The sequence below is a fragment of the Neoarius graeffei genome, chromosome 4, assembly GCF_027579695.1.
Source record: "Neoarius graeffei isolate fNeoGra1 chromosome 4, fNeoGra1.pri, whole genome shotgun sequence".
NCBI lineage: Eukaryota > Metazoa > Chordata > Actinopteri > Siluriformes > Ariidae > Neoarius > Neoarius graeffei.
The window spans coordinates 12,552,389-12,571,557 of record NC_083572.1 but is presented as its reverse complement, the minus strand read 5'-3'; positions in this window follow the sequence as shown (position 1 = coordinate 12,571,557).

Genomic DNA, 19,169 nt, shown 5'->3' with positions numbered 1-19,169 from the left:
CTGTCCCAATCAGAAGACCGATATCTGCATTGATTGATTGATTGGGATTCGTACACCTTGTAGATGTGGCCACCTATCCACATCATCTTGAGTTGGAATGTTCTCTTTACTCGCAGGGATAGCCTTTTGTGCAAAAACCCCTGTGAGCTCAATAAAGTAGTCACCTTCTAGGCTACTCACTTCTAGGTCTGGTACAACTTTGCAGGAGACTATCTTTTGGTCTCCCATAGTGGTGAGTAGGATGTTCACATTTTTTCCTTGCAGGTGAAGGTCGTTCGCCAGCTTGTTCGTGCAGAAGGAGGTGTTACTCCCTGGATCCAGGAATGCATAACAGGTCAGTACCTCGTTGCCTTTCTTTGCCTTTACTCTCACAGGAACGATGGCAAGGACACTACCTGTACCCCCAGCCCCAGTCTGCATCCCCAGCATCCACGAATCTGCTGACAATGATTTGCTCTTCCCTTGGAGACTCCTCTTTTGGCTCCTCCTTTGGAGCCTCTTCATTTGGTAAGTCTTTAGGTTTCTGTCTTATGTGTAAGAGTGTAGGGTGTGTTGCTGAACATATGACAGCTCTTCTTTTCTTCACAGGCCTTACTCATATGTCCACCTGTAAGACAACTGAAGCAAAGTCCTTTGCTCTTAAGGAACTCAAGCTTTTCCTTGTGCAACGTTTTTTGAAGTTTCTTGCACTGTTCCATGGTATGATCTCCCTGACAGAAGATACAGGGTTTTATATAGGCCTTGTTCATGTTTGTTCCCTTCTCCTGAGCTTTCTTGTTCCCAGCGCTAGCAGCACCTTTCTCGGCTTTCTGTGCTGTTACTTCAGTGGCTAGTGTTATGATGTTTTTCTTTCCACTTGACTTTTCTGTCTGGCATTTTGTTTGCCCTGAGATTTTGCCGACCACAGGGTGCGATGCCATCTCGGCCTGTATGTTGACAAACGCCACTACATCTTTGAACTTCGTCCTACAATCTTGCTTTTTCTGAATGTCTATGGCGACACTCCTGAATCTCTCTCTCTCTCTCTCTCTCTCAGCCTGTATGGGAGCTTTGCGATGATTGTGCGCATGTTAGCAGCATTTTCCATCTCTAAGTACTCTAGATCTGCCATTACAGTTTGTTAGAAAGAGGGCGTAGGATTCAAATGCCTTGGTGTCATCTGTTTTAATGGTGGGCCAATTTAAAGCCTTGTCAAGGTATGCCATGGATATCTTATATTTATCACCAAATCATTCCTTTAGAAGTCTCTTGGCTTCAGGGTAGCCCTGATCTGGGTCCATGTGAAAGCAGCTGCGCACGAAGTCATCAGGCTGTCCATTTGTGTGCTGTTCTAGGTAGTAAAGCCAGTCTTTGCTATTTTCAGTCTTGCTCTCTACACGGTGTTCGAAGGCTCTCATGAAGAGATGGAATTCTAATGGATCTCCCTTGAAAACAGGACTGTTCGGTGATTGCAATGTAGAGAGCCTTTGTTGCTTTATTAGGCTTTCAGTGATTGTCGTTTTGGCGTTGCATGATGGTAACCAGATTATCTGCATTCACAGAATTGTCTAATGACTTGACAGGAGCTTGTATCGCATCTGCATCTCTTCCACTAGTGAGGCTATGCTGAGTGCTACTACTGGCTACACCACTCTTACTGCGGTTGACATCACACGTCCTTAGAGTAGACATTAGTACATCCACTCTACTGCCTTTGGTTTTGCCTGACACCTCTGAACCTCCATATTTTCTTAGCACAGCTAATTGCGCATCATTTGCAGCAAGCCCTGCTTGTAGCTCCAACTCTTCCTTTTCAACCTTGAGCTGTAGTTTGTGTTCTTCTAAAGTCTGTTTTCTTCTCAATGTAGCTGACTTGGCTAACAGAGTGGCTCTTTCTAATTCTACCTTTAAGCGTTCAGCATGAGCTGATGATGTTGCAGAAGTAGTAGAGACAGACTTAGATTTTCTATACTTCTTAGATGTGACTGACACACTATCTTCAGGATGTATCTCAAAACTAACCTTGTTAGCCTCTTCTCGGCGTAGTATTGCATCCTGTATCCATGTATTCACTTGTACAAATTCTCTGTGCTCACTATTTCTTGGCACAAACCAATCCCTTTGATCTGTGTTCATATTCTCTACACATTCAACCTGGCAGAATAGGTCTTTAACATGCTCATTTATTTTACTGAATTCCTTTATCAGTGTTTCATATTTGGCCAACAAGTCCTTTTTCTATAATTTCCACAAAATACGGGAAAACCGTATAACTTGACATGTATGCTGTTTTGTGGTTGATTTACTGTAAAGGTGAAAACATCTTTGGGACAACCTTATAAGAAGTCATTTTTCAAGATGGAATATTCTGTCATGCAAATGTTTATTTTCCTTGGATATGGTCAAGAAATTAAAACCAGTACAGATATGAAGTCATATTAATTTCACATGCAGGATGAATGAATGAACCCTTTATTATCACTAGTCACAAGTACCAGCGAAATTGACAATCAACCTGTCCTTACATACACACAATCGACAGAGTGGGAGTAACAGGACAGGAAGACAGAGATGAAAAGAAAAAATGCAGAGTAACATGAGGAGAGGGGAGGAGAAAAAAAGCAACCCTCACACTATGCTCCTGTGAGGAGTAGTGTGGGAACATGAAAAAAACCTCAGCACATAAGCACAAAATAACACAAGTACACTTTACAACATGAAAACTCGGGACTTGAGGGGGGGCGATCGGGGGGGAGGGGGTAGAGGTAACCCAGCACAAGCAAGCAGCCGTCCGCTCCTGCAGCCATGATGGCGCCGGTCACGCACCCGCTTGTCACACTGGGGGTGAAGCAGCGACCACGGGAAGAGGGGGGAGGAATATGAGAGAGTCTAACAGCAGTGACCTCCAGGGGGAATTGTTTTCCCAGCAACGGCCTTGGCCAAGGCCAGTGCTGTCTGTGGGAGCCAAAAGCAGATAAGATTGGGCTTGTTTGGTCTTGGGTCGAGCAGACGCGTTCCTTTACACGACTGCTCTGATTGTCCATTCTGGTCTCTCGAATCCATTTTCTTCTGCAAAGACGAAAGCTTCTCCATGATGTTATCCATGTTGCGGTTCAAGTTCTGAATAGCCACAGTCTGAGTGCCAACAACTTTGCCCACTGCTTCAATCATGTCGGGCAGCTTTATGGGGCTTTGAACAGCTGTCACAGTTTTCTGATTTCCTCGATAAACCAGGGCAATGCCTAATCCAATCAGCAAAAGTCCTGTAATCATGGTTCCGAATAGGTAGATGTCTTCAATGTCCTCCACAGAAAGAACCGCCAGGCACAGGACCCGCCACTGCTCCCACGCATCCATCATGTAGCCAGCTGCAAACGTTCCGGCAGGACAGGCTGGTTCCCCTGAACCCAGGCTTCTCGTCGAGAAGATTGTGTCATTTGCGTGAAGAGACCAGTTTATCAATTCCATGGTTTTTAGTTTGGAGAGCAGTGCGGAGAGAGTCTCTCAAAAGTATAGACACTAGATAAAAGAGACAGCAGAAGCAGGAAAGATAAGGGAAGGGAGAGACAGAGAATGCGACCACCTTCCGCGAGAGCACGGAGAAGAAAAGCCGTGTTATGTTCAATATTCAAATGAACATAATAAAATGTCCTAAAAGTAGATAAAGAGCACCCAGTTAAACAAATGAGACAAAAATATTATACTTGGTCATTTATTTATTGAGGAAAATGATCCAATATTACATATCTGAGTGGCAAAAGTATGTGAGCCTTTGCTGTCAGTATCTGGTGTGACCCCCTTGTGCAGCAATAACTGCAACTAAACGTTTCCGGTAACTGTTGATCAATCCTGCACACCGGCTTGGAGAAATTTTAGCCCATTCCTCTGTACAGAACAGCTTCAACTCTGGGATGTTGGTGGGTTTCCTCACATGAAGTGCTTGCTTCAGGTCCTTCCACAACATTTCAATTGGATTAAGGTCAGGACTTTGACTTGGCCATTCCAAAATATTAACTTTATTCTTCTTTAACCATTCATTGGTAGAATGACTTGTGTGCTTAGGGTTGTTGTCTTACTGCATGACCCACCGTCTCTTGAGATTCAGTTCATGGACAGATGTCCTGACATTTTCCTTTAGAATTCACTGGTATAATTCAGAATTCATTGTTCCATCAATGATGGCAAGCCGTCATGGCTCAGATGCAGCAAAACAGGCCAAAACCATGATACTACCACCACCATGTTTCACAGATGGGATAAGGTTCTTATGCAGTGTTTTTTTTTCCCTTTATTGAAACATAACACTTCTCATTTAAACCAAAGTTCTATTTTGGTCTCATCCATCCTTTCCAATAGCCTTCTGGCTTGTCCACATGATCTTTAGCTAACTGCAGATGAGCAGCAATGTTCTTTTTGGGGCAGAGTGGCTCTCTCCCTGCAACCCTGCCATGCACGCCATTGTTGTTCAGTGTTCTCCTGATGGTGGACTCATGAACATTAACATTAGCCAATATGAGGGAGGCCTTCAGTTGCTTAGAAGTTACCCTGGGGTCCTTTATGACCTTGCCGACTATTACACGCCTTGCTCTTGGAGTGATCTTTGTTGGGTGACCACTCCTGGGGAGGGTAACAATGGTCTGACTGTAGATTGGTGGAGTCCAGACTCTTTAGAGATGGTTTTGTAACCTTTTCCAGCCTGATGAGCATCAACTACGCTTTTTCTGAGGTCCTCAGAAATCTCCTTTGTTCGTGCCATGATACACTTCCACAAACGTGTTGTGAAGATCAGACTTTGATAGATCCCTGTTCCTTAAAGAAAACAGGGTGCCTACTCACACCTGATTGTCATCCCATTGATTGAAAACAGCTGACTCTAATTTCACCTTCAAATTAACTGCTAATCCAAGAGGTTTGCATACTTTTGCCACTCACAGATATGTAATATTGGATCATTTTCCTCAATAAATAAATGACCAAGTATATTTTTTTGTCTCATTTGTTTAACTGGGTTCTCTTTATCTACTTTTAGGACTTGTGTGAAAATCTGATGTGTTAGGTTATGCAGAAATATAGAAAATTCTAAAGGGTTCACAAACCTTCAAGCACCACTGTACGTACGTGTGTACATACATACATATATACCAGTCCTGCACAATGCATAATGCATGTGCATATTTCACTAATGGCACTTTCTGACCACAGAACACTTCTGCCTGGATCATCTTGTTTCTGGGACTTGATCACAACCTAGCGCACTATGGTGTTTACAAACTGATAATGAAAATGATCTGCACCCAAATAATATCTGGTCAGCAGTGAGTCTATTGCGATTTCCTCCCACTAATGGGTCAAATGGACTACAATCAGTATGCGCACACTCAGAAAATAAAGTACATTATTGTACCTTTAGGTGTACAACCCCAATTCCAAAAAAGTTGGGACAAAGTACAAATTGTAAATAAAAACGGAATGCAATGATGTGGAAGTTTCAAAATTCCATATTTTATCCAGAAGAGAACATAGATGACATATCAAATGTTTAAACTGAGAAAATGTATCATTTAAAGAGAAAAATTAGGTGATTTTAAATTTCATGACAACAACAAATCTCAAAGTTGGGACAAGGCCATGTTTACCACTGTGAGACATCCCCTTTTCTCTTTACAACAGTCTGTAAACGTCTGGGGACTGAGGAGACAAGTTGCTCAAGTTTAGGGATAGGAATGTTAACCCATTCTTGTCTAATGTAGGATTCGAGTTGCTCAACTGTCTTAGGCCTTTTTTGTCGTATCTTCCGTTTTATGATGCGCCAAATGCCTTCTATGGGTGAAAGATCTGGACTGCAGGCTGGCCAGTTCAGTACCTGGACCCCCCTTCTACGCAGCCATGATGCTGTAATTGATGCAGTATGTGGTTTGGCATTGTCATGTTGGAAAACGCAAGGTCTTCCCTGAAAGAGACGTTGTTTGGATGGGAGCATATGTTGCTCTAGAACCTGGATATACCTTTCAGCATTGATGGTGTCTTTCCAGATGTGTAAGCTGCCCATGCCACACACTAATGCAACCCCATACCATCAGAGATGCAGGCTTCTGAACTGAGCGCTGATAACAACTTGGGTCGTCCTTCTCCTCTTTAGTCCGAATGACACGGCGTCCCTGATTTCCATAAAGAACTTCAAATTTTGATTCGTCTGACCACAGAACAGTTTTCCACTTTGCCACAGTCCATTTTAAATGAGCCTTGGCCCAGAGAAGATGTCTGCGCTTCTGGATCATGTTTAGATACGGCTTCTTCTTTGAACTATAGAGTTTTAGCTGGCAACAGCGGATGGCACGGTGAATTGTGTTCACAGATAATGTTCTCTGGAAATATTCCTGAGCCCATTTTGTGATTTCCAATACAGAAGCATGCCTGTATGTGATGCAGTGCCGTCTAAGGGCCCGAAGATCACGGGCACCCGGTATGGTTTTCCGGCCTTGACCCTTACGCACAGAGATTCTTCCAGATTCTCTGAATCTTTTGATGATATTATGCACTGTAGATGATGATATGTTCAAACTCTTTGCAATTTTACACTGTCAAACTCCTTTCTGATATTGCTCCACTATTTGTCGGCGCAGAATTAGGGGGATTGGTGATCCTCTTCCCATCTTTACTTCTGAGAGCCGCTGCCACTCCAAGATGCTCTTTTTATACCCAGTCATGTTAATGACCTATTGCCAATTGACCTAATGAGTTGCAATTTGGTCCTCCAGCTGTTCCTTTTTTGTACCTTTAACTTTTCCAGCCTCTTATTGCCCCTGTCCCAACTTTTTTGAGATGTGCTGCTGTCATGAAATTTCAAATGAGCCAATATTTGGCATGAAATTTCAAAATGTCTCTCACTTTCGACATTTGATATGTTGTCTATGTTCTATTGTGAATACAATATCAGTTTTGAGATTCGTAAATTTATTGCATTCCGTTTTTATTTATAATTTGTACTTTGTCCCAACTTTTTTGGAATCGGGGTTGTACAATGGCTGGTCACTGAGGCCCTGTTAAATGCTGATTGGGAAGATATATGTACCTTTTTGGCCCTAAAAAGGTATACATAGTTACGTTGAGGTCCAGTGATGAGCCCTAGGAGGTACATTAGCTTAAATTGTATCTTGGGGGACAGAAATTGAGTCCTATGGTGTACCTGATCAGGTCTGTACCTACTGAGTGTTGATGCATAACCAGGAAGGTGTCCATTATAAAGTGGCACCTATGTGCATGGTCTGCATTACTGTATTTAGAGCAAATATTTCCGTTTTTGTTCAGCGTCCTGGGAGATGTTTATACTGCAATTCCTTAAAAACAGGCAGAAGCATTCATCAGGAGTGTCTGAGGATGGATGAGAATCTCACACACAAAAAACCCACACATTTATGGACTGTTAGGGAAACATTTGCATATTAAAGCTTTGATTAATATCATTATTTGAAAGAAATAATATCGTGATTTCCTGTATATTGCAGCGATGTTGAATTCTCAGTTCTGATTGGTCAAAAGATGATTTAGTTTCTATCAGCTCTGAGAACAGATTGCCAGGTTTATATTAATGCATTCATTCGTATACCTTATCATTTCTATTGCTTCTTGCACATCCACACACATGCGCTCAGAGATAAAACTGCGATTTGAAGTTTTCCATCTTGGCAGCTTTTCTCCATAACATGATAATGTGGTGTTTTTTTTTTGTCTTTTTAACAAGAAGAAGAACTACTTTCATCACGTGTACGCTTGTGAAATTCCTCTCTGCATTATTTAACCCATCTGAAGCAGTGAACACATACATGCACACACATGAGTAATGAGCGTGCGCACACATACCCAGAGCAGTAGGCAGCCATGCTAACAGCGCCTGGGGTGCAGTTGGGGGTTAGGTGCCTCGCTCAAGGGTACCTCAACCTAAGGCCACCCCATGTTAACCTAACTACATGTCTTTGGACTGTGGGGGAAATCGGAGCACCCGGAGAAAACCCACACAGACACGGGGAGACCATGCAAACTCCGCACAGAAAGGCCAACAAGAGAGTGATAGAACAAATAAAACAAAGAAAAAATGTCCACTTCGGGGTGGTAACAGTAACTCTTTCATATTGGGCACCATCTCATCACCGATCGTTGAACCTTTTCCTATAACAGCACATCTGTCATATTATATTACTTATTACAATCAATATTGGCTCATATTGTGTTTGTTGTAACCTGATAGCTCATGATGCGTTCCAACCATTCCCACCACTCTGGCCTATCATGGAAGAAAAAGTTTGGCTCCTGAGCAAACAAGCAATTATACCGGCAAAGAATGTATATCTGTCTGATCACATCTCACACAGACTTCTGATCTTTAGTGAATGTCCACAATCACTGTAACGGTACAGTTTTGCTGAGCTGCACAACAATCAGTCTTATCAGACAGTGAGTTAAACATTTGCTTTATCTTTTATTGCACACTGTTGATCTGCTTGTAGTGCTTGCATCAGTTGTTTGAACACGGCATGATGTATACGTGCAGTGCAATCGTGCACTCACACAGAGTCTGGGGGTCAGATGTAAGCCTCTGAGAATGCTGTCTGATTAGCTTCGGCTTTCTAGTATAATGAAAAGCAAAGTACTCTGAAGTAAAGATTTTTTTAGTTATGTATGATACAGATTTTCATACAATAACAATCTTGATCCAGATACAGTGTCTTGCAAAAGTATTCATCCTCCTTGGTGTTTTGTCTTTTGTCACATTACAAGATGGAATTAAAATGGATTTTTGGAGGGTTAGCACCATTTGAATTACACTTCATGCCTTCCACTTTAAAGGTGCAATTTGTTTTTTTTTTTTTACTGTGACACAATAAGATGAAAAAAAAAAACAGAAATCTGGAATGTGCATAGGTATCCCCCCCCCCCCCCCCAAAAAAAAAGACGTTAATACATTGTAGAGCCACCTTTTGCTGCAATTACAGCTGCAAGTCTCTTGGGGTATGTCTCTATTCGCTTAGCACATCTTGCCACTGGGATTTTTGCCCATTCCTCAAGGCAAAACTGCTCCAACTCCTTCATGTTAGATGGGTTGCGTTGGTGTACAGCAATCTTCAAGTTATGCCACAGATTCTCAATTGGATTGAGGTCTGGGCTTTGATTAGGCCATTCCAAGACATTTACATGTTTCTCTTTAAACCACTCCAGTGTAGCTTTAGCAGTATGTTTCGGGTCATTGTGCTGCTGGAACATGAACCTTCATCCCAGTCTCAAACTTCTGGCTGACTCAAACACGTTTTCCTCCAGAATTGCCCTGTATTTAGTGCCATCCATCTTTCCTTCAGTCCTGATCAGCTTTCCTGTCCCTGCAGATGAAAAATATCCCCACAGCATGATGCTGCCACCACCATGCTTCACTGTAGAAACAGTGTTCTCAGGGTGATGGGTTTGTGCCACACATGGCGTTTCCCATGATGGCCAAAAAGATCAATTTTAGTCTCATTTGACCAGAGACTCTTCTTCCATGTGTTTGTGGAGTCTGCCACATACTGTTGGGCAAACTCCAAACGTGTTTTCTTTAGCAATGGCTTTTTTTTCTGGCTACTTTTCCATAAAGCCCCACTCTGTGGATTGTACGGCTTAAAGTGGGCCTATGGACAGATACTCCCATCTCCATTCTGGATCTTTGCAGTAGGGGTCGACCGATAATCGGCCTGGCCGATATATCGGGCCGATATTCTGCATTTTTAGGGTTAGCGGTATCGGCCATAATTTCCACCGATATGCCGATAACATGCCTTTTTGCAGCCATTTCGTTCCTAACGCAACTGTCACTGCACGTCCTTTCCTGCACTCGCCTTTCTGAGTTCAAGAACACGGTCCCGCCCACCACAACATCTGATTTGTTTGGCACAAGAGATATAGCCAATCGATATGTGTAGCTAAACGCTGTGAACTGTTTCAAGGCGGCCGTACGGGCACTCGGGCAGAAGCGGCACAAGGGATACAGCCAATCAACATGTGTAGCTAAATGTTGTGAACTGTTTCAAGGCAGCCGTACGGGCACTCGGGCAGAAGCGGCACAAGGGATACAGCCAATCAACATGCATAGCTAAATGCTGTGAACTGTTTCAAGGCGGCCGTACGGGCACTCGGGCAGAAGCAGATCCCACTTCAAGGTAAGGACACGCTGCTTTTGCCGCAATAATTCACAAACACACAAGTTGCAAAAGCACAACATCATTATATGTTTACATTCTTCATCTACTACTCGTTAAAATTTACCATTTGCATCTGTGTAGCCAGGCAAACTTATGGCCCTTTTCCACTACCCTTTTTCAGCTCACTTCAGCTCGCTTCAGCTCACTTCAGCCCGACACGGCTCGCGTTTCGACTACCAAAAACCAGCACGACTCAGCTCGTTTCAGCCCTGCTTAGCCCCTAAAACTCGCACCGTTTTGGAGTGGGGCTGAAGCGAGCCAAGCCGTGCCGAGTGAGGTTGGGGGCGTGAGCAGACACTCCCCTGTGCACTGATTGGTGAGGAGGAGTGTCCTCACATGCCCACACACGCCCCACGAGCGCGCTGGGATCTGTAAACACCGCAAACCCGGAAGAAGAAGAATTACGAGAATTTCTGAAGCCTTATGCGCCTCGCCTCATCTATATGCTCTTGCCAGTATCTGTTGGCGTTGTCGGTGACAACAAGCCACAGCACCAAGACCAGCAACACTAACGACTCCATGTCCTCCATGTTTATGGTTTACTATTCGGGTCGTGAGACTACCGCTTAAAAGCTCACTGAATCAGTGACATACAGAGCATCGTGGACGAGTTCGCGAAGCGCAAGGCTCGCCCTTCAAATAATGCGCGCAGTAGGCTATTGATGTTTTATTATGAGCCATGTACAGTATGTCGCCTAATGTTTTTTTGTTTCTGAGTTACATGTTCGTTTGAAGGACTTAATGTACAAAATAACATAGTTGCACCCCGTAGTGTTGAAATTGGTAAACACAGTGCATTCAGTGAGGTTTGCACCGCCCTCCTTTTATTTCTGACTCTTCCTGTCACCGTTGCAACCTCTGAGCGCTCATTCGTATGCCCTTCAAATAATGTGCGCAGTATAGGCTATTGATGTTTTATTATGAGCCATGTACAGTATCCTAATGTTTTTTGTTTCTGAGTTACATGTTCGTTTGAAGGACTTGATGTACTAAATAACATATAGTTGCACCCGGTAGTGTTGAAATTGGTAATCACCGCAGTTGCGGACATTTTGTAGCCTAAAATGATGTTATGATAAGCTTTAATAAAGGGCCCGGTCATTTGCCCCGCTCCCGGCCCGGCTCTGACTTGTTCCGCCACTGTCACTGATGTCACTGTTTGCGCTGCTTAACGACATCACATGACGTCCACCCACTTTCACTAACTCCACCCAATGTGTCCACCCACTTCCAGCCAGCACGGTTCAGCGCGGTTGTAGTCGAAATGCAACTCCAACAGCCCCGCTCAGCTCGACTCAGCTCGACTCGGCACGGCACGGCTCAGCCGCGTTTGTAGTGGAAAAGCGGCATTAGCTTACGGAAGGAAGCATTTGAATTAGCCTACAACCAACTAGTCTCGCTGAAACTACATGTAATGTTGTCCATAGTAAGCAGTCCCCAGCATAACGTAGGCTGCAGTCATTTTTAAATCCCCGTCTGGAAACGTTGTGAATGTGTCAGTAGTTCTACTCGAACAGTAGAATGACAGCCATACAGAGAGGTGGTCAAGGGAAGACGAAATAAAACGTAGTGTTTGTGCTCTGTAGGCTAGCGCAAGCCTACTGGCTATTTGTTATGGTGATGAGTAAACTTCATGACGTGACTCGTGCTCAAAAAGCGCATTGCATTTCATATGTTAGGTAACTTTATAAAGTGCTATTTGAACATTTAAATAAGCCAGGTGTGATATGGTGCTTTATTTCTCATTTTATTCTAACTAATATTTGACTTTATTGTACAAATGCTGCTGGCATCTCCCTGCACAAAATTTCATGTTCAATTTTACAATTAAACATGCATTTCATGGATATGAAGGTCTGTGTCAGTGTGTGCTATGTTTAATTTCATGTGAATTATAATGTTTACATTTATCGGTTGCACATATCGGTTATCGGCAACCCAATTCCATAATAATCGGTATCGGCCCTGAAAAAAACATATCGGTCGATCCCTACTTTGCAGTTCTTTCAGTGTTATCTTTGGTGTCTTTGTTGCATCTCTGATTAATGTCCTCCTTGCCCGGTCTGGGAGTTTTGATGGACGGCCTTCTCTTGTCAGGTTCGTAGTGGTGCCATGTTCTTTCCATTTTATTATAATGGATTTAATGGTGCTCTATGAGATATTCAAAGTTTTTGGGATATTTTTTTATGACCCAACCCTGATCTATACTTCTCCACAACTTTGTCTCTGACCTGTTTGGAGGCTCCTTGGTTTTCATGTTGCTTGCTTAGTAGTGTTGCAGAGTCAGGGTCCTTCCAGAACAGGTTGATTTATACAGACATCATGTGACCGATCATGTGACACTTTGATTGCACACAGGTGGATCTTAATCAACTAATTATATGACTTAAGTGAATTGGTTGGACCAGCTCTTATTTAGGGGTTTCATACAAAAGGGGGTGAATACCAATGCCCACTCCAGATTTCTGTTTTTTCATCTTAATTATTGTTTGTGTCACAATAAAACAATTTTCACCTTTAAATTTGTAGGCATGTTGTGTAAATCAAATGGTGCTAACCCCCCAAAAATCCATTTTAATTCCAGCTTGTAATGCAACAAAACAGGACAAATACCAAGGGGGATGAATACTTTTCCAAGACTCTGTAAAAGTGTTTTTTTTTTAACATGAAAAAATTATTGTAAATGGTGACCATTATTCCTTACCTTTTGTGTGTGTGTGTGTGTGTGTGTGTGTGTGTGCGCGTGCGTGTGCATGTGTCAGACACTGAACCTGGCCACATCCCCGGTTCCATCAACATACCATTTACATCTTTGTTGTCACCCTCAGGCCTGTTTCTTCATCTGGAGCAGCTGAGGGCACTGTTTCAGCAGGCTGGTGTTGATCTGCAGCGCCCACTCTGTGTTACGTGTGGCTCAGCAGTGACGGCATGTCACCTCGCCCTGGCAGCCCACATTTGTGGCCAGCCGAACGTGAGCATATATGATGGCGGCTAGTCTGAGTTTTACACACGCACGGCCCCTGAGGACTTCATCTCAGAGGGACGAGGAAAACACTGGTGATGAACAGGAAGTGGAGACTAAGATGGCAGCACATAAAACTTCATTAACTCTCTCATTTAGCATAAACTCAAAACGAATTCCTTTCTCAAGAGCTTTGCAAAGACCCAATTGCCATACTCACACCCTTGGGAGCAAAAAACAACAGTATTTTTGTTTTGTCTTTCAAACAATATGGGATGCTAACCTAGACAAGATACTGGCTAGTTAGTTTGCTAACTAGCTAGCATTACAATGAGCTAACAGGATTATCCATGTTTCCAGAACTCTTGAGAATTACCGAAGTATCCTGTGGTTTATACTGGTTTTATGCCCTTGTTGACTTTCCTTCTAACAGTTTGCTACAATTTACCTCAGAGGAGGAGGGTAGAACATTTGGCAAGCACTCAAATGTGACCAGAAACAACAAGTTTATGCCCGCTTACTTTGGAATATTGTCTAAGTAGATAGGATGCTAAACTAGATAATGTACTGGATAGTTAGTTTGCTAATTGGTTAGTATTACATTGAACTAGCATTCCAATCAACTAGATTTCTAGTCATCTGTCTAGCTGTCCAGAACCATATGCTCACACTTAGAAGGAAAAAAAATTGTGGCAAATTGTATAATCTTCCTCTGAATACGGTCTTTCTAATTAGATAGGATGCCAAACTAGACACTATGTACTGATGAGTTCATAGCTAGCTAGCATAACAGTGAACTAGCATTCCAATTAGCTAGCTTTCCAATTAGCAAATAGGAACTAATGAAGCTTGTACAGTTGAAGTATTTGGCTCCATTTAGCCCAGTTTTAACACTGCAACATATTTTTCAAGTATTAAGAACTAGGGCTGCGTACCGGTACTGTGTACCATAGGGTGACCAGATTTCCCTAGTCTGAAACCGGGACACTTTTGTGCGCGACCATGCTCGTGCACGCACACCCTTTTTTTTTACGTAAACGTGACACTCAGAGAGGTGCTCTTATCATTTTGTTGAAGCTCACATTTATCAACATCTCACATGAAATAAAACAAACAGGCATTTTGTTATCTAGTAGCATGGTGGTATACAGATCAGTTAAATTATGGTCAGACAACAGATTTTGTAATGGCTGAGAATAGGCCAGGCTATGTCCATAGGCCAAATTTAAACTGATTTATTTCACCTGTTTCTGAGAACACCAAGAAGAATGCATATGCACATGTAGGCTATATCTCTAAAATTGTATGCACTATAGCATGAACTTGGGCGCCACGGTGGTGTAGTGGTTAGCGCTGTCGCCTCACAGCAAGAAGGTCCTGGGTTCGAGCCCCGGGGCCGGCGAGGGCCTTTCTGTGTGGAGTTTGCATGTTCTCCCCGTGTCCACGTGGGTTTCCTCCGGGTGCTCCGGTTTCCCCCACAGTCCAAAGACATGCAGGTTAGGTTAACTGGTGACTCTAAATTGACCGTAGGTGTGAATGTGAGTGTGAATGGTTGTCTGTGTCTATGTGTCAGCCCTGTGATGACCTGGCAACTTGTCCAGGGTGTACCCCGCCTTTCGCCCGTAGTCAGCTGGGATAGGCTCCAGCTTGCCTGCGACCCTGTAGAAGGATAAAGCGGCTAGAGATAATGAGATGAGATGAGATGAGATAGCATGAACTTAAAAAGTAGATATGTGACCTCAACATAGCCTAGGTCAGAATCAACCTTACTAACCATTCCCCACAACTGAATGAATAAAGCAAGATGATGTGTCCAAAAGTGAACACTTTAATGGAAGGTGCAACAAGCTGTTCAACACAGCAATATGGCCAAACTGTCAGAATGGTATGTTAAACAGAAACAAAAAAGAGACAAGTGATTTGAGAATATATACTACGGAAGCCGAGAGAGGCCCTTCATATAATCCTTTTTTTAATTGTTATCCCGAGATAACGACATAATTAATTCAGGATCTCGAGAAAACAACACAACTAATTCGAGATCTCGAGAAAACAAAACCGTTATTCCGAGATCTCGAGAAAACAAAACAATTATTCCATGATCTCGAGAAAACAAAACAATTATTTCATGATCTCGAGTAAACAGCTGAGAAATGGTTCATTCAGGTGCGCCAAGGGACTTGTGATATGCTGACTTTGGGGCTATTTCTCATTCTGTATAGACGCAACTTTGGTCATTAGAATGTCTGGAATAATCGAGCACCTAATAAGGCAATATTTTGATCAGGGGTTGACACAGGGAGAGATTGTATTAAGTCTTTTAATAAGGGATAATTTCAAAATTAGTCCGCGGCACCTCCGCAGAAGACTGGCCCGGCTTTGTCTCTACCGACGGAGATACAGTGATTCAGCTGAGATCATGAAATAATTGTTTTGTTTTCTCGAGATCTCGAATTAGTTGTGTTGTTTTCTCGAGATCCTGAATTAATTATGTTGTTATCTCGGGATAACAAGGTGAATAAAAAAAGATTATATGAAGGGTCTCACGGCTTCCGTAAAATATACACTCAAACAAAACAGCAGTAAAGGAGGAGAGGGGCGACAGCCCGAGGAAAGCCCCCACAGGAGCGCACAGCATTTGCAGCATAGGCTACCCAACTCAGTACAAGAACAAAACACTTACAGTGTGTGCAGTAGGCTTCGTGCGCATTGTTCTGCACCTCCCGGAGGAAGGGGTAGGTGCCCTGTAAATCTTTGGAAAAGGTGCATTTTCTTTTCGGCATAATTGCTGCGGCATTACTGCTGCTAACTGCTAGACAAAGAACATTCGCGCCAGTTAATGTTTATTTTATTGTTGCATGGCAACACGTTCTGTTGTCTGGAATAATGTGGCTAAATAAACACCTATGCCACAGGGCCAGGGGGCAGTAACCAGGAAAATTTGCGATTCCTGTCAATTCATCAAAATAGTAAATGCAGACATTTCTCCGCTAACAATTCCCAGGCTGCTCATTCGCAAACGTCACGAGTGGCGAAAACCGGGACATATCCGTGTCCCGACAGACTTTTGTCGGGACTCGGGACACACAACCCAAATCGGGACTGTCCCGGTAAAACTGGGACGTCTGGTCACCCTAGTGTACCGGTACTGTACCGTGAAAATCGATTCGGTACAGGTCCAAAATACCGGATCATGAAGTACCGGTACTGTACCGATATAAACTTACACCAAGTATATGCTTATTTTGTGACTGAAGATGCGTAAATCCTACCACAAAGACGAAAATTTAGCACTGGAAAAGACGTAAAATGCCGCGCTGAAACTTGAAATCAGAGCCATCTTTGATTTGAGATCCTCTCACCACAGTCTCACGAGACATTGCGAGAGCTTGGCTGATCCAGCGGTCTGATTGGTCAAAAAGACTCAAAAGCAAGTCAGCCATTTTTCCTTTGCTGGCATTGGCGGCCTTTTTTGCCTTGTGTAATTTTGCCGCGCAAGTTAAAGGCCGTGGAGTGAATTTGTTTACTCTACTCACTTCTCGTTGTGAGACAACTTCTCAGGTACTTTGAAAGTTTGAACTATATGTTGTCTGTACTCTGTAGTACTCTAGTGTAGTCACTTCTCGCTCTGAGACAACTTATGACTTTTTGTCCCAAGTTAACTAGGTGTGAGACTGAGAGGGTGACTGAGAAGTGAGGTAGGAAACCTAGTAATGTTTGGTTTTCTTTGAATAAAGATACTGACAAGTTGTCAACAGTTTATTAATGTTTCTGTCATTATTGAAGTTCAGAAGAGCACATGTTAATTTGTCAAACTGTACAGGTACAGGTCCGGATCTGTACCTAAACCTCTGTATCGGTACCTGTACCTGATGTTACATTTAGGTACGCAGCCCTATTAAGAACGCTTAGCTACTGTTTTTACAAGCATTTTGTACTTGATTGAAAAGGAAACCAGATCACAAAACCTAATGGGATAAGTTCCGAGGGGAGGCTGTTAAAGCGTGTTTAAAGCACTACTATAACATATCCAAACGTGTCATCGTGTAAACGTCCTATTGGCCGAATGACCTCCAAACTGCAATTGAAGAATTAGAGTTCACCCTTTCGTAATCTGTCCTTAACTGTTTATTTGATTGTTTTTCACTTGTTCCATGATTACGTAATGACTGTCTTTATTCTTAAGTAATTAAGACAACTATACAGTCTTGAGCTGAGTTAATTGAACATTAAATTAACTAGACAGGGACACTCTAATGAGTGCAAACCCCGCCTTTTCCCTATTAAAATACATTGGGCGAAAATTTCGAAGTTCTGCCATGACCTTGACCTTTGACCTCCAAAATTTAATGGTTTCCTTCCTGGGTGATTGGCAACACATGTACAAAATTTGGTCCAAATCGATCCATTGGTTCTTGAGATATCTTGCAGACACACAGACAGACAGACAGACAGACAGACAGACAGACAGATACACACACACACAGACTGACGCAGGTGAAAATAATAACCCCTCCGACTACTGTTGGCGGGGTTAATAAATCATATGATACTTCCAAGTTGAATGAAATCCATTTCGAAGAAACCAAAATAGTTTTTTACACAGAGATCATTTATATAAAATTCAGATAAATTCACAAAACATGCCTTTTTTTGTGTAGAATACTTTTAAGACCCCCTCTCTTAATGAGAGACTTGGATTAATAAGTCTTGATTCTTTTCAGATTTCTTCTTTTATTTCACACTAGCACCACTTACTACAACATTGCGAGCCTTTCCCTTTAACTTTGCCGTTGAAATTTCAAAAACACTTTCTAAAAATATCTGTTGGTGCAACATGCAAATTCCTTAAATGTCATGCCTTCTTTCTGAGTGTGCAGTATTTCCCTACAGTGTGACAAAGATAATAGTGGGTGATCTTCGAGCTCTGAACCATTAAACTACATTGACTGGCTTTAAGAGATATTAGCGCCAGAAATGGATGAAAAAGCTACAGAAATAAGACTGCAATATCCTTTAAATATTTGCATTCTATTGCAATTACTATGTATAAAAGATAAATTAATTAATAAAAATCCAAATGACAATTAAGGATTCGTTTGCAATGTTTGGTCAGGATGTGCACAGCTCATAATAGGATATTTAGTGAGCTAATGATTCAAGAGATCATTTATGTGTTGCAATTTTCTGCAATGTATCACACAATTTAATCATATTGTGTTAATGATTAACAAACAAGGGGCGGCATGGTGGTGTAGTGGTTAGCACTGTCGCCTCACAGCAAGAAGGTCCGGGTTCGAGCCCCGTGGCCGGCGAGGGCCTTTCTGTGTGGAGTTTGCATGTTCTCCCCGTGTCCGCGTGGGTCTCCTCCGGGTGCTCCGGTTTCCCCCACAGTCCAAAGACATGCAGGTTAGGTTAACTGGGGACTCTAAATTGACCGTAGGTGTGAGTGTGAGTGTGAATGGTTGTCGGTGTCTATGTGTCAGCCCTGTGATGACCTGGCGACTTGTCCAGGGTGTACCCCGCCTTTCGCCCGTAGTCAGCTGGGATAGGCTCCAGCTTGCCTGCGACCCTGTAGAACAGGATAAAGTGTCTAGAGATAATGAGATGAGATTAACAAACAGTAGATTGTACAGTCCTAATGGATATGACTGGCTTCTCCATCATAGCTGCAGTAACCAATTAGTCCACTAGGGGGTAGTAGTTTAACATTGGTTTAGATAGTTAAAAAGAAAAAAAAAACAAGTAGGAACATCTGTACAATTTTCATCTCATCTCATTATCTCTAGCCGCTTTAGTCCATTAATAGTTAAGGGGAAATAATGTATGCATTGCTGGAAGGATGGATGGATGGATGGATGGATAATCGCAGAAAATTGTTGACCACTCTTTCCCCACCTTGGATGACAGCTACAATTCTCGCTGCTTCACCAGAGCAAGAAATATTGTCAAGGACTGTTCTCATCCAAGCCACCATCTGTTTGACCTGCTGCCCTCTGGGA